Source organism: Megalops cyprinoides, chromosome 22 (assembly GCF_013368585.1).
Source record: "Megalops cyprinoides isolate fMegCyp1 chromosome 22, fMegCyp1.pri, whole genome shotgun sequence".
NCBI lineage: Eukaryota > Metazoa > Chordata > Actinopteri > Elopiformes > Megalopidae > Megalops > Megalops cyprinoides.
Genome location: NC_050604.1, coordinates 912,603 through 928,713, shown reverse-complemented (window position 1 = coordinate 928,713; position 16,111 = coordinate 912,603). Strand labels below are relative to the sequence as shown.

At 41.2% G+C, this 16,111-nt stretch overlaps 1 long non-coding RNA gene across 1 annotated transcript; it reads left to right on the top strand.

Moving 5' to 3' along the window:
• The first annotated feature begins 11,047 nt into the window (after positions 1-11,047).
• On the top strand, positions 11,048-15,827 carry LOC118769830. Its single transcript, XR_005004519.1, has 3 exons — positions 11,048-11,171; positions 11,480-11,535; positions 15,682-15,827. It is a non-coding gene; the product is annotated as an uncharacterized LOC118769830 (long non-coding RNA).
• Positions 15,828-16,111: the final 284 nt, after the last annotated feature.

Sequence of the window (16,111 nt, the reverse complement as noted above, 5' to 3'; positions counted from 1 at the left end):
ATCTGACCTGGTTGTCAATATAGAAAAAGCTGTAATAGTAGGCGACTTTAATGTCCATATGGATAATGAACATGACCCGTTCAGAACAGCATTTTTGTCCATCATCGAATCCATTGGACTCTATCAAGCTGTGGACAAACCCACACATTACCGCAACCATACTCTTGATTTGGTCCTCACATATGGAGCAGACATTAACCAGGTGGAAATCATGCCACACAATCCTGTGTTATCCGACCACTATCTCATCTCTTTCAATTTACCACTAACGTGCTTCACATACTCGGAGCCTAGATTTTCTTCCAGGCGCACGTTTTGCTCTCTTACAGCAAATGCCTTTATCGACGAGCTCCCTACATCATACTACCCGCACAACGAAATCTCCTCTAGTTTATGTTCAAACCCTAGCTCAACTGAAATTGATCTACTCGCGGACAGAATCGACTCTACTTTGCGTAAAACTCTAGATGCCGTTGCTCCCCTCAAAAGGAAGAAAATCACAGACAAGAAGCTAGCACCTTGGTATAACGACCATACTCGTGCTCTCAAACAAGCCACACGAAAACTCGAAAGAAAATGGCGCTCCGCCAAATTACAGGTTTTTCTCCTGGCGTGGAAGGAAAGTCTCCTAAATTACAAGCATGCCCTCACAGCTACCAGATCCAAATATTTCTCTACTCTTATTGAGAGAAACAAGGACAATCCTAGGTACCTGTTTAGCACTATCGACAGATTAACCAAGAGTCCTGCATCAGTTAACCCTACCATACCAGCAATTTATAGTAGCAGTGACTTCATGAACTTCTTTGATAGTAAAATCTTAAAGATAAGAGACACAATACAAAAATTCTCATCAACTTCTGGTTCCTGCCTGGCCAGTCCCATTCCAGATTATGTAGGCATGTCTATTAGGCCCGCCTCACGCTTTGACTCTTTTATACCCATTGAATTTGGCGACTTTTCTTCTCTTCTCAATTCATCTAATAACTCTACCAGCCAACTTGACCCCATACCAACTGGCTTCCTAAAACAGCTATTACCTGCAATTGGCACACCACTATTAAATCTTATCAATGCCTCTCTTATGTCTGGACACGTACCTCAACCCTTCAAAGTAACAGTTATCAAGCCTATTCTGAAAAAGCCTAATCTTGATCCCAATGACCTGTCGAACTATAGGCCCATCTCGAACCTTCCATTCCTCTCGAAAATTCTGGAAAAAGCAGTATCAAAGCAACTCTGTGCCTTTTTACACTCTAACAACATTTTGGAAGTTTTCCAGTCCGGATTTAGACCTCACCACAGTACGGAAACCGCTCTCCTGAAAGTGCTCAACGACCTTCTACTCTCCTGTGACAATGGCTGTATCTCTCTTCTTGTGCTACTAGACCTAAGTGCAGCCTTTGATACCATCGATCATTGTATCCTCCTTGACCGCCTCGAAAACCTGGTTGGCATAAGTGGACAGGCCCTATCTTGGTTTAGGTCTTATCTATCAGAACGATATCAGTTTGTCTCCATCAACAACGAATCCTCCGCTCGTTCCAGAGTAAAATATGGTATACCTCAAGGATCTGTGCTTGGACCTCTGCTCTTCTCGTTATACATGTTGCCTCTTGGCGATATCATCCGTAAACATGACATTAATTTCCACTGTTACGCGGATGACACTCAGTTATACATATCAGTCAAACCCGATGTCCCTCTGAATATTTCAAACACGGAGGCCTGCCTAACAGATGTAAAGAATTGGATGGCCCGAAACTTTCTCCTCCTCAACCCGGACAAAACCGAAATATTGGTCATAGGCCAAAATTCAATCAGGAGCAAACTCACTCATTTTACACTGGACCTTGATGGTGTCTCCCTTGCCCCGAGTGCAGCCATCAAAGACCTTGGTGTTGTTATTGATCCCGAGCTTTCCTTTGAAACTCACATAACTAACACCTCTAGGACTGCCTTCTTCCATCTGAGAAATATTGCTAAAATCAGGAAAATCGAATCAATTAACGATGCTGAAAAACTAATCCATGCCTTTGTAACATCCAGATTAGACTACTGTAATGCCCTCTTGTCAGGATGTGCAAACGTCTCATTAAAACCCCTTCAGCTGGTGCAAAATGCAGCTGCTCGAATCTTAACTAAAACTAAACGCTTTGAGCACATCACCCCAGTTCTGGACCGGATCATTTTTAAAATACTCTCACTCACATTTAAGGCTTTAAATGGGCTTGCCGGCCAGAAGCAGATGGGCCCCCCCCATGAGCCCGGTTCTGCTCAAGGTTTCTTCCTGATAGGGAGTTTTTCCTTGCCACTGTTGCCTTAGGCTTGCTCTCAGGGGGTCTCAGGCCTGGGAACAATGTAAAGCTGCTTTGTGACAACTTGTGTTGTAAAAAGCGCTATACAAATAAAAATGAATTGAATTGAAATTGAATCAGTTGTAGTGCTGGCAGGAGTATGTATGACACGCACATGAAATGAGTTAGACAATCAAACAAGGAAGAATCAAAAGAGTAAGACAATAAAGCAAGTTAGACAGTTTGTGTTGATTTTAGTCTGATAAAGTCATATTTAGTCAAATAAGTCAGACTGTGTTGCCTTTAGATGGGGGCTATTGGGCAGACACTGAACTATGACTGGGTGCTGTGGAGTCAGAACCCGTATGACTGAACCAATCACACGTCACCTTGTGTGACTTATCCAATTACACGACAGGGTGGGGGGGACCCTGTGTGACTAATCCAATTTACTATTACACACAGTAAATATGCCTTTGTAAAAATGTTGTTGTAGTAATATACTGTAAATTTATCATTTAAAACTGATTAATTTGGCTACTAACATCTTTTTCCGTTAGTCTTCATTTATATTAAGGCTTCATCCGCCATTTCTATTCACAAATAATTTATTGTACTTTCCCCCGCTTTCGATGATTTAATTATTTATATTATGTTGGATGGATAACAGCATGGATTGAGCATACTCATGATATAATAGAGTTCATACCATGCGATAGGCAGTCAAACCTGTTATTATTTATACGTGTTTAAACTAACTGAAATTTGAGATGGGCTGTAAAACACACAGCCATTTCAGACCTGCTGAAACAAATGTCTTAGAAATTGAGAGCAATTTCACAATCCTAAGTCAGTGCAACAGTATGAATGAGTCTGTTAAAATTCAGTCAAAGTCCATGCCATTTTGCAGTTGCACGTCCATGCCAGGAAACATTGAGTCAACATGAGGGGTTTTTGCAGAAACCTGTTGGAACAGCCAAAGATGTAGGTTTCTGTGCATTGCTCACGTCAAAGCTTCCCAGTCAAACCTTCCCATCCAGTATCTCACCACCTGCTCACAGTGTCTTTTTTGGGTAAAATTTTTTTTAATTTCATAATTAAACAGAACTATGAATTATTCTGTACAGCATTTAAAAATGCAAAGCCAGCCGAAAACTGGTGCCATTGTGACCATGTGACAGGGAATCTCTGACATCTTCTTTACTCCCACATCTGCCAGCTGTTTTCCACTATAACACAACAACACAATCCTATCTGAGGGGTCTGCTTTCAGTTGGTTATTATAAGCATGCCTGAATGCCCAGGAAGGCATTGCAATCAGGCCTTCTTTAAAAATGCAAATGTATCAGATTCTCAGAGATCTTGTGGGCTTTCCCAGTGATAAGGGAATGTCATGTGACAACTTTAGTCATAACCTAAGTACTATGCAGATCAAATCCTGGCCCTCTGGATTATAGAGCTGGGAGGTGAGGAATTCTCCACTTCCTTACATGAATGTGGCAGAAAAAAAATTCTGTTTCCTCTGTTTTAACTCTTGTCTGAAAATAAAAAAGCCACTATTTCACCATTCAGATTAAAATAGAATTCAGTTAAAAAATAGATTAGATAATGATGTCTCACATATTTACATAGGCTGACTCCTGCTAATGTGTTAATGATAATAATATCTTTCTTTAACTCAGGCTATGGACTGATATATCTGGATTTGCAAATTTAACACCATATTCAAGAAATGCGATTTAGGTAACAAATATATCTCATAGGATTTTCAAAAATCACTAAGCTATACTGTATACTCTTTTGCACTAGTCTTGTGGATGTGCCTGCATGGATGTACAAAAGAGTAAAAATGTACATAGAGAAATGTACAAAAGAGTAAAAATGTACATAGAGACCTTCTTTACAGAACACTCAGCTCACCATTGCATTATTTAAGGTTTGATTGATGTTTTGGTGGCATAGCTGTGGTAGCAGGCAGTTATCTGTGGCTGGCTTGTCTTGATAAGTGAAACTGTTTATTTCCCCATAGCAGCTCAAACTCTGGATCAACAGTGCAGGTCTGAGTACCTTATCTCTGCAGCCACACCAGTCACTCAGTCTGAAACAGACACAAACAGGCTGTGTCTCCCAGTCTATGAGATCATTTCACAAAAAGAAATGTCAGATGACGTTGCCCAGGACATGGTGAACTGTTTAAAAGACAGCCTGGACAACAGAAGGCACATGGATGTTATGTTATGGATAGATCTTGTTATTTTCACTGGTGTTGAGGTCTGTCTCTGTTTCGCGCACAGAAAGTCACGTACCTCATTATGGAGCCTGTGCTTTCACCAGTAGTGATGTCATCCTCGGACACATCAATATCATGGGGTTTTGGGTTGTTGTGGAGGGCAGGGGGCCTGATATGAGGGAGGCCGTTTGTTTGGGAGGGTGGAGGAAAGACTCGGAGAACCCTGTCACTCCTGACCTTCACCTGTGCAGTGGAACAGGGGAAGAGGGGTTACACCTGCAGAAGTAAACAAGCCCTCCTCCTGACAATCAGACTCCGGACCTTTGCCCAAAATGCAAAACAACAAGATCCAGGACCCTTAGACTAGAGAGAGGCAAATCTTTCCATAGCAATGTGCAAACACAGAGAGACAAGCCATTAAAAACCACTGAATCATGCCTTTCTTACCTTTCTGAAAACAGGCTGTAACTGCTGGATCCTGTCTGTGGAGCACGTAAAGAAACGCAGTCTGATAATGATGATTTCAGACCCATTCCTCCTCATTGTCATTCACTGATATGCATTGTCCAAAGCCATCATATTGACATATTGTCTTAAAGAAGTATAGCCAATGGAAGTAAATTAGTATCCAAATCAGTGAATGCAGTTAAGGAGATCAAGATGCATAGTTATTAAACAACTGAGAAGGACATGAAAAAAAGGCTATTGCAGAATAGTCAGCATGTAAAGAACACTGGCTTAGGCCGCACAAGACTGAAGTATCTCTGCTCTTCTCTGATAGCACAACAGTACCAGTTTAGCCTAGTGCCCAAGTCCTTGTTTGGGTTGTAAAACCAGATAAGCAACAACCAACTGCAGCATTTGCACTAACCACTGGCCTATGAGCTCAGAGAGAGAAGAGAGCAAGGGAACTGAGTGTTAGAAACAAACATTAATTAACAGGCCACGGTGACTGCTTCTGATGTGAACACTTTGTTGCTGCAGGACACACATGTGAGGGGAAATGATTCCAAAATAGGTGCTATTAATGGTTTTCCCTCTGCACTGAGCATCCTTTAACTGGGACAGCAAAGGCACGCTTGGACTGACAATGGAGTTGAAAGTGCTTTTCACCAAATGTGCCAGTAAGGACAGAGGGTTGAAAAGGAAGATTTTAATTGTACTTTTAAACATCCATTTTGCCCAGTCCAAAGAAGATCAATACAGAGTAACATTCTATAATAATAATAATAATAATTACACCAAAGTCGTCATCAGTTATGCCAATAAAGCCATACAAAGAATCAAGGCTGAATTACAAAAACCATTATCTTTAACAGAATTAAATCAGCTTGTCCACACTCAGCATTGCCAATCAGTCTATCCACCTTATTCCTGGGGACGCTACTGTGTAAACTTCCTGTGAAGCAGTGGAAGTAACCATAAGTGGCAACAACTTATTGCTTATTGTGCTTCTGAGTGGCTAGCCACCCACGGCGGTCCGTTCAAACATGTCTAACATACAGTAGACTGTAGCTGTCATCAGTGGTAGACTTTCCATCGCCTGCCAAAGGATGATGAATCGAGACTGAGGAACCTAAACTTAAAGAGACCACTGAAAACACTCTATGTATGTTCATGTCACTTTGTTGACAAGAAACCAACGGAGGCAACCTCACATCCTACTTTGTGGTTGGGCTACGAACGACCAGGTTGATATAAATATATTTAATAATATATAATATAAATGTCTAATTCATAGTACAATAAACACACTGTTTCTAACAATTAAAATGAGTCTGTCATCTATGGCAAAGTGGACCAAAAGTTTGATGTGTGTCCGTATCTACCTTGAAAAAATAAAACAAAAATGGCCAGATGGGTCTGCAAAGATCCCTAAAAGAATTCAAAAGAGATACAGTTGCTGGATTTAAAGTTATATCCACTAATGAATGAATGACCTGGCGCACTTAATGCTAGCTAGTTAGCTAACTAACGTTAAGTTGCTAGCTAGCTAGGAAATGGTATTTAAGATCAGAAGTAAATACCATGGCTTGCAGTACGAATGTTAAAATGAACTATTTGTTCATAAGAGACATGATGAAGCTGTATTGGTTTGATAGCTAGGAAAGTGCATGAAAGCCAACTTAGCTACCTACTTGCACACTCAGCTGAAAAGTACATATACCACCCTGCAAAGACCAATCTAGCTAGCTAGCTACAATACAAATAAATGTAACTAGGTAGTTACTATCACATTCCGCTGACAAACACAAATATCACCTTGCAAACAAACACATAGCTAGCTAGCTACAATAATGCTACAACAATGTCGAAAGCTAGATAGCTTGCTAGCTAATTTGGCTTTCATGCTCTTGCTCAGCTGTCATATTACTAAGAGCTACCCAGCTAGCTATCAAACTAATAAAGCCTCATCACATCTCCTCATCTCCTGACCAAATAGTTACACTAGGGTCCAAAATTATTGGGACACCTGGGCATTTTGTGTGGATGTGTCCATGTAGTTATTAGTTTTATCACTCGAACCTAATTTATGGTGTGACAAAAACAGTTACATGTTTTGGCAATTAACATTTTCAAAACATCTCTTTATGTGGTTGGCACGCGATTGCCTGATGACTACCCTTATTTCCAACATTTTAATATGTACGACATTAATTCTGCCAAACAGACTGACAATTCCATGACATTAACTTACTTTTAAAAGGTACCTACATACTTATTGAGTGCAGACAAGTGAACAAAAATGACCATCACTTCAATTAGGCCTGATTGATCGTTGCCCTGCCCCCTAATTGAACACTCATACTGAAGCCTATATAAACCTAACAAGGTTGGAACATGGTCACAGAAGATGAAGCTGAGACTTTCCCAATGTCTGATGGAATATGCAGCAAAAATATTGTGGGTTTTCAGGAAAAAAAGTGAGTGTCTCAATAATTTTGGACCCCAGTGTAATTTGTTAAGGCTCAGGCAAGGACTCACTCGCAGACCACAGGGGCATCGGGTTCCCGGCAAATTTATTAAATCCACAGGCAAGATCGTAAACACCAAACAAGCAGGGTCAAAACCAGAAAGGCAGTCCGAGGGCAAATCCAGGTTCAGGAAACTGAAACAGGCAGGGTCAAACACCCTGGCAGGCAGAAATATCGGGCGATCGGGGCAAAGCGGCAGGCAAGAATCAGGTCGATAACAGGCAGGTCGAAAAACAGGAAAACAGCACACAGATGAGAAACAGCGGAGACAAAACAGGCAGAATACACACTGCTACAAACTAGCAACAGGACAGGGACACGCAGAGAAAATATAGGGCAGGGCAGACGAGGGGATGGGAAGCGGGTGTGCAGGCAATCAGGCGGGTGGAGACCGGGCGGGGAGCAGGGCAGGGCTAGAAAACAAGGAAATCAAAAGCACATGGACAGGGAAAATCAAAAACACAACAGCTAAGAGGCGGGAGCACTGACATAATTTTACCACAGACACTGCAAGCAACCTGTTCTGACAACTTTAGTACTGTTAGCTAGCTACCAAATTGTCATTATAGTTAGCTAGCTAGTTAGCCAAATGCTCCAGGTCTTTCTTAACATCGGTATCGGCATCGGCTATCGACCAAATTGTTATTTTAAACATCGGTATTGGCTAGGGGTGTGCAAAAATATTTTTGATTAATCGTTTTTTGAAATTCATCTGATTCGATATTGATCTGTAAAATTTAGGGATCGATCTTTTAGACTAATATGCGTTTTTTCCAGCTTTCTAGATTAATTTCCGAAATGGTTAAACATAGACAAAGAATTAAATAGACGGGCTCTGACATAGCCTAACTGTCAGATTACAGGCAATTAGTCATCCCCCCCCCCCCCCCCCCCCCCTTAGATGTCACTCTCTCGTTTAACTTTTAGCGTTTAACGACCTGCGAACGTATAGAGGAAAACCTGTTACATCAATTTTTAACTGTGATGTGACCTCTCAGTGTTCACCATGGCTAACCCCTACGGTCACACAGATGACACAGGAGAGAGACAAAGCTAACGAATGCAATGTAATTTCGCGCAATTCAAGAGAAATGTAGTTGTTCATGTTCGTTAGCTAGCTAGCTAGTTGTTCATTTTAGGCTAGCAAGAAAACGTTCACAATTGCAAAGTTGCTACTGGCAGTCAGCTACGTTTTGTCAGTCATTGTAGCTGCCTTACAAACCAGCTTTCCCTGAGCTAACTGATGCAAACACATTGCTGCTTCATGTCATTAATAAGTAGGCAATGATACAGGTTGGTTTTGTTTTTAAGGAACTATACCCATGTGCTCCTCAAATAAAAAGACTTTGGTATACAGCTATGTGTTGCTTAACGTCCACGATACATTCTGTGAAATAGGATGTTATGGGATTTGGACGTCGTGCAAACATCATACTATATACTTAGCAAACCTATATGGAATAGGCACGAGATTGGATGCTACTGCTTACGAGTCGAGGCATACACTGTTATACGGCAAACTTTTTAATTGTAAGTATGCAAAGTTCACATTAAAACAACGACAGGCTACATAAGACATTAGCATTGGCGTTTATTATGACTATCAAGACATATGTATTATACGGTATACTATGTACTGTACCATTATACGCCTGGCAGCGCAATCGCTTTATTTCCATGAAACATGAGATAGACGTGTTGCGTGCGGGAAGCACTGCCTTCACTGTGTCCCGTTACGTCCGCTACGTCCTGTTCTTTTTTAACTTTATTATCACCTTATGGGACTACAGACGTATATGCGCAAGCCCTTGGTCTTTTCTTTAGTGATTTACAAAATTTCCAGTGACTCTGTATTTGTAAATTTGTGTTCCCTTTAGAGCTCCAAATATGGAAAGCTGCTATATAGTATTTCATATCTCATTCTTATCGAATCGGAATCGAATTGAATCAAATCGTTAGCTTGTGAATTGGAATCGGACGAATCGGGGCATCTGTGCCAACACCAAGCCCTAGTATCGGCCCAGAATTTCAAAATTGGTGCATCCCTACGATTTGTTATTTTGCTATCACTCACAAACGCTGGTTCCAGTTCAGTGGTGTAACAAAGCGGAAGTCGCGCCCATAATTCATGCAAAGTATCATGGGAGCTAGGAATAAGGTGGATAGAAATAACCCTGCGCTCACATTGGCAGCAACTACGAGCAGCAAAGTCACCGGAAGTTTTTCATTTCCAAAGGTCGCTGGGCAAAACTGAGTGACATGGCGCGTCGGGTCACCTGGCGACGTGATCGACGTGGCGACTAAAAAAAGTTAAGCAAAGTTCAACTTTATGCAAATGAGCAGCGACAGGGTCGAGCGATTCTTAAACTCTACTTCCTACATTAGCATTTTAGTTCCCATAGCAGCGATTGCAAATGCTACTTTGCAGTCCATGGTGAAAGGGTAATGTTTGAAGCAAGATCACACTCATAGGAAAATAAATTCCCTCCAAAACATATTTTTCAGCAGGAATGCACCTGATTTGTAGGTTCACGCATGTATTGGGATATATATTAATAGGCCTGCCTTTAAGAAAATACGAACATACAAGTCCACGATGAATATACCAGAGACGATGTAATATAACATATAAATAAATATAAAATATAATGTATATTTAAAATATTTACTAGTATATATATATTTTTTTTTAGAAAATTGATGCATCTCCTGGGCTCCATTTGTAGCCCGCTTCCTCAAAACTACGTTAGCAACGCCATCAAGCTGGCTGCAGCAAGCGACAGCGAAGCAGCGACTGCTGCAGCTGTGAGCGCAGGGTAACACCACAACAAAGGAAGAAAATTAAGAGATTTATCTCTTCTATGTGAAATTGAAAAAAGGCTGCAACATCAAAGAAAAGAAATCAAAATTGGTATTGGTATGGATTTGAAGAGTCGGATCTGGAACAAAGCAAGTAAAGTGTAGGGTGTGTCGAAAGTCAGTCGTAACCAAAAGTGCTACTGCGACCAATTTGTTCCAGCATTTACGACAGAGACACGCTGTAGAATGGGAGAAATGCGTAAAACAACGGTATGAAAAAAATAAAAGCTGCCCCAACCCTCCCGCTAAAAGACAGCTAACATTAGCTGCGTCATTTTCTGGTGCTGGTCCGTACGACAAGGCGAGCTAACGGTGGAAAAAAATTACGGATGCGATGGCATTTCATATCGCCAAAGCCATGATTCTCATTTCCACTCTAGAGAAAGAAGGATTCATTAAATTGCTGCAAACAATTGATCCCAAGTATGAACTGCCTAGCCGAAAGCATTTTGCGGCTGTAATAGGCCTACTACCCCGTCTGTATACTGCTGCACACGAACAAATAGCTGAGAAGTTGGAAAAAACATTGTTTACCTTTGCAGTTTTACCGTGCAGCCCTACACGCGTTTAACGGTAAACTTAATGAATGAAGAATGGACACTGCAAAGTGTTCGCCTCCAGACATGCTATTTTCCTGACGACCACACAGGCGATGTAATAAGCCAAGGGCTTAAAGACATTTTAGCTTCTTGGAAACTCAGGGAAGACAGACAAGTCTGCGTGACTACTGACAGTGGCAGTAACATGATCAAAGCTTTGATGAGTGGAACCATCTCCAGTGCTTTGGACACAGACTCCACAATGCAATTGGTAAGTTATATTGCATTCATTTATTTATTATTTTAGTTTTTTTTTTAAATTTACTTAATTTAATTTAATTTCACAGGTGTAAAAAAATGGTTATCATAATCTGTTTATTAGCCACATATTTGTATATGAGGGTTTAGGGGACAAAGAGTATTTCAGTAGGCTATTTTTTATTGTATAATGTATTTCAAGTTTGAAATTAAATATAGCCTTTTTAGTATGCATTAGCAACATGATGTGTGGTACTAAGGAGGTGTTTGAAAATGACAGTCACTAAGTTTGAATGCAATCTGTTTTTTTCCTTTTAATAGAAAATGGTGTGAAAGATCTGCAGGTTGACTGTGCAGTTGGGATCTGCAAGAAAGTTGTAAGTGCATTTTGCTTCAGCTGGAAGAGAAGAAGTGACCAGCAGCCGGTTGCGCCAGCAGAGCATAAGTTTGATCTCTAGTTCAAACGTAAATCGGCACCACGTTCAAGTTTACGAACAACTAAAAGTTATACCATTGCACCAATCACATACATTCAACGTAGAGTTAAGTTATATCTTAAAACTAACACCTAACACTAAGTAGGTGCAACGTCTGCCATAAAAAAAGGTTATTAAATCTGAACTCCAACAGGCACTTATGCTCCTTTTGTTTGGCTAGTAAAATAACAATTTCGTCATGAGTGAAATTCTTTTTTCTTGGTCTACATTCACCAGACATGGCCAAGCCTGAAATATATAATAACACCATGGTCCGTCATACATTGAATGAAAAGCGAAGCATACGGTAATGCTAGCTAACGGAGGTGACAGGCTAGCATAACACATTTTTGTAATCGCCAACTTCAACAATGTTACACTAAAGATTACAGCAATAAGTCAGCTAAAGGTGAACCTTGATAACTTTTCTGTTACTATTGTTACAACGTTAACTTACCTCTTATTGTTTCTTCGTTCTTAACTTCGGTTGGCTCTTTTGGTAGTTATTCCGTTAATTCAGTTAAAATTTGTTGCTAGACAACCTTCAGCACATCGAGAGAAAGCGCACTGCACAAACCATAGTGAATGAGCAAATGCATATCGGTACAAAATAAATACACACAAGAAATGAATTTGTTAAGTAGGCCTACTTTACTTTATTGTAAAATACACCGCCGTCCATGTAAGACACCCACCTAACAGGGTACATGTATGGGCAGCCGGGCAGCTATCAACAGGCTTGTATGAAAGGTTAAAAGAGGAAAAATTGTCTATGATAATTATTACAAACTTGACACTCTGACTCGGAAGGCTGGAACAACTGAATCAGCACAATGACACATGCAGGCTACTGTGCACAGCAAATGTCGAAAATGCTGTATTTCCTGTATATATTGTGTGGTGCCGTTTATTGGCTTCAAACGATAGTAACATAATTAAATGTGACAATATTTTGATTAAGGATCGCTTTACACACTACTAGTTAAGTTGCGTCTTAAGTGATCGTGGTGCGACCGAAATTCAGTGCGGCGCTAGTTTGAAACTAGCTACTGCGAACGTAAAGTTAAGATAGACTTTACACCCGAACTTATGATCGACCTTACGCTCTGCTGGTGCAACCGGCTGCTGGCTTCTGCACAGGCTGAGCTGGGCCTACCCACTCATCAGCTCATTACAGAGTCCCCAACCAGGTGGGGTTCTATGGCGGATGTCCGCCAGATGGACCGAGGGTGCTCCTCCACACTTTGATGTCTCCTGGAAATAACAAGTTCTTACAAAGTCTGATGTAAGTTAAGCCTTTGGTTTATTGCATATGGTGGTCAATCACATACAGTAAACCAGGTTGGTCTGCCGAGCAACAGGTTACAATGCGTTCGCAAGCATACCTCCAACACGCTCTCTGACACCCCTTGGCCTGCATCCTCCTTTTATGCTGTTTTCCCAACTAATACACCATTATCTTTTACCTGGGAAGTCCCAAAAACCCCATGGCCATTGATCGGATTATTAATTTTAAGGCATATCACTTTTGGAAATTCCCATTATTTCCAGGCCTGCACTTGGATGATTTTTTAAAAATAATTAAATAATACAGCAGGCTCGTCCTATCTCTTGCGCTTACCCATGTCTGGAGTTTCCCATTATTTCCAGGCCCTTGCTTGAATAATTTTTTAAAAGGGCTAAATAACTTCAAGGGTCTGACCATGCTTCACTTCTCCAAGGTCATCCATTCTGATACCAATAACTCCCAGATGCCTGCGGCCTTGAGTCCCCTCGGCCTTGCTTAAACTTATAAAATCATATTAAAACCACACACAGATAATGTTTTTCAGTAGTTTGCTTGCATTAGTAGTGCTCAAAAATATATTTTAGTTGTGCTTGTGTTTCAAAACATACTTCAGTAGTGCTCATATTAGTAACAGTGCTCAAAACCTACATAGTACTCAAACAGTAGTGTTCAAAAAACATTTCTCCACCACAGTTCCAGACAAAAAATGATCAACCGTGTTTTGGGTCAGGAGAAAGCCATAGCCCAGGTACTGGGTTCAGACAAGAAGTCTCGGCAGCTAGTACCTACGTGGCAAGACATAGATGTGTTGGAGTCAGTGAACAAAGCTGTCCACTGCAAGAATTCACTGATGCATTATCAGGCGAAGAGTATGTTAGTGTGTCCTACCTCAAACCAGTGCTTCATCTGTTTAACAACTACATTCTACAGTCAAAGGAGGATGAGACAGGGCTTACAAAACACATCAAATACACCACACTTAAATACCTCAGTAGCAAATACAGTGATCCTGCCACAGACAAACTCCTGTCTATTGCCTCCTTCTTGGACCCCCCAGTTCCGAACTTCTTACATAGAACATGACAAAGTGGATGGAATCAAAGAACAAGCCATTATAGAGTTGATGTCTCTACCAGGTGAGAAAAACGGAGATCAGCCTGACAAAACTGTTCTGATGCAAGCGGCAAGTAGTCCACCATGCAACCAACAAGATAAAGTTGTGCCAAAGAAAAAGACATTACTAGCCAGCTTTTTTAGGAAGACCGTGCCACACCCATCTACTCCCCTGTCAGAAGAGGACATGATCAAAGTAGAGCTGTCTGCCTTTCTGATGTTCCCTCACAGAGACCCTGATACAGACCCACTTCATTGGTGGAAGCAGCATGAGTCTAACTTCCCCAAGCTAAGCTGCCTGGCAAGGAAATACCTTTGTATTCCTGCAACCAGTGCTCCCTCTGAGCGGGTTTTCAGTGCAGCTGGAAACATTGTGACCTGCCAGAGGGCATCCCTCCAACCTGAAACTGTAGGCAGGCTTGTGTGTCTTGCAAGAAACCTGTAAAAACTGCTGCTGCTGTTGCACTTTTCTTGGTGTGTCTGCACGTCAAAGCTGCTCCTGCTTGAATGGAAAGGACTGACTTTGACTGTCAGGATGTGTCAGAGGTGTTGGTGACTGTTTATGTTTTAACCTTATATCATAGGACATTATAATAAATGCACATTATAATATTATAAATGCACATTATAATTGCACATTATAATAAAAAATACTTTGAAGAAAATTTTTATTTTTCAGTATAAGAACTAAAAAATCCAAATTGAAATTGAGAATCGTTCATAGCTTTGAAAAAAATCGAGATTTTATTTTTTTTGTCATATCACCTAGCCCTAAGCTAAAGCAACAAATTCAAGTTAAAGCACAAAGATTAAGAAGATACATAAAGAGATAAAGAGAAGCGACTTCTTCAAACAAAATAAGATCTTTATTCTTTATATTCCTTCTATTCTGGAAGGCTCCAGGGATAGATGGGATAGTCAATATCTGGATAAAAATCTTGCCCAGCATACACGAAGACCTTACATATGCATATAAAAACATTGTGTAACAACATTACTTACTCCCTAAGACTGATAAGACCCAGAACCCCAAAAACTATAGACCCATCACCTGCCTGCCCACCATGTATAAGATCCTAACCTCCATCATCACTGAAAGGACTTACACTTCCCTTTAGAGTAATAACTTTCTACCAGCAGAACAAAGAAGGTGCAAAAGAGTTACCTATGAATGCAAGGACCAATTTCTCATTAATAAGGCAATCATAGAAGAGACCAGGTCAAAGAAAAAGAACCAATCTACTGCTTGGATTGATTATAGGAAAGCATTTGATAGTGTGCCACACTCCTGGATCCTGAAAAGCTTAGAAATATATAAAGTTTGTCCAATTACCATCCAATTTACTAGAAAGAGCATGAAGACCTGGATGACCACCCTAAACCTCCTCTATATGTCAGGGCTCCGCCCCCTTAAGCCGCAGTGTTTTTGTTTTCCCTGTCCTTGTGCTTTTGTTTTCCTTGTGTTCCTGCCCTGCCCGGCTCCCCGCCGGGTCCCCGCCCACCTGATTCCCTCTTTGCCTGCACCTGCCTGCCTGCTCACCTGCTTCCCATCTCCTCGTTACCCCAGCCCTATATCTTCCCTACGTGTCTCTGTCTCGTTGCTAGTTCGTTACAGTGAGTTTCTTCCTGTCTCGTCCCCGCTTTAGTAACCAGTACCCTGATTGCTGTTTTTGCCGAAACCTGCCTGTCTCCCAACTTCGACCTTCGCCCGCCGACTTCAACCTGTTTGACACTCTCGCCCGCCTGGTTACCGACTCTGCCTGCCCCGACTTCCCATCCTGGATCTGCCCCCGGACTGCTTCCCCGTGTTTTTGAACCCTGCCTGTCCCTGTACGACGAACTGCCCGCTGATTATAATTAAACGCTTGGTTACGTTTACCCGGTGGTCCGCGTTTGTGTCCCGATCCCCGTTCCTGACACTATATGGATGGAACACTAACATCTAAACTAATCAATATCAAAAGTGGAATCTTCTAGGGAGACTCAATGTTACCATTGCTCTGTTGTATTGCATTAGCACTCCTTAGTACATAACAACAGTGGCTATGGTTTTGAAATGCATCATGGCAAATTAAC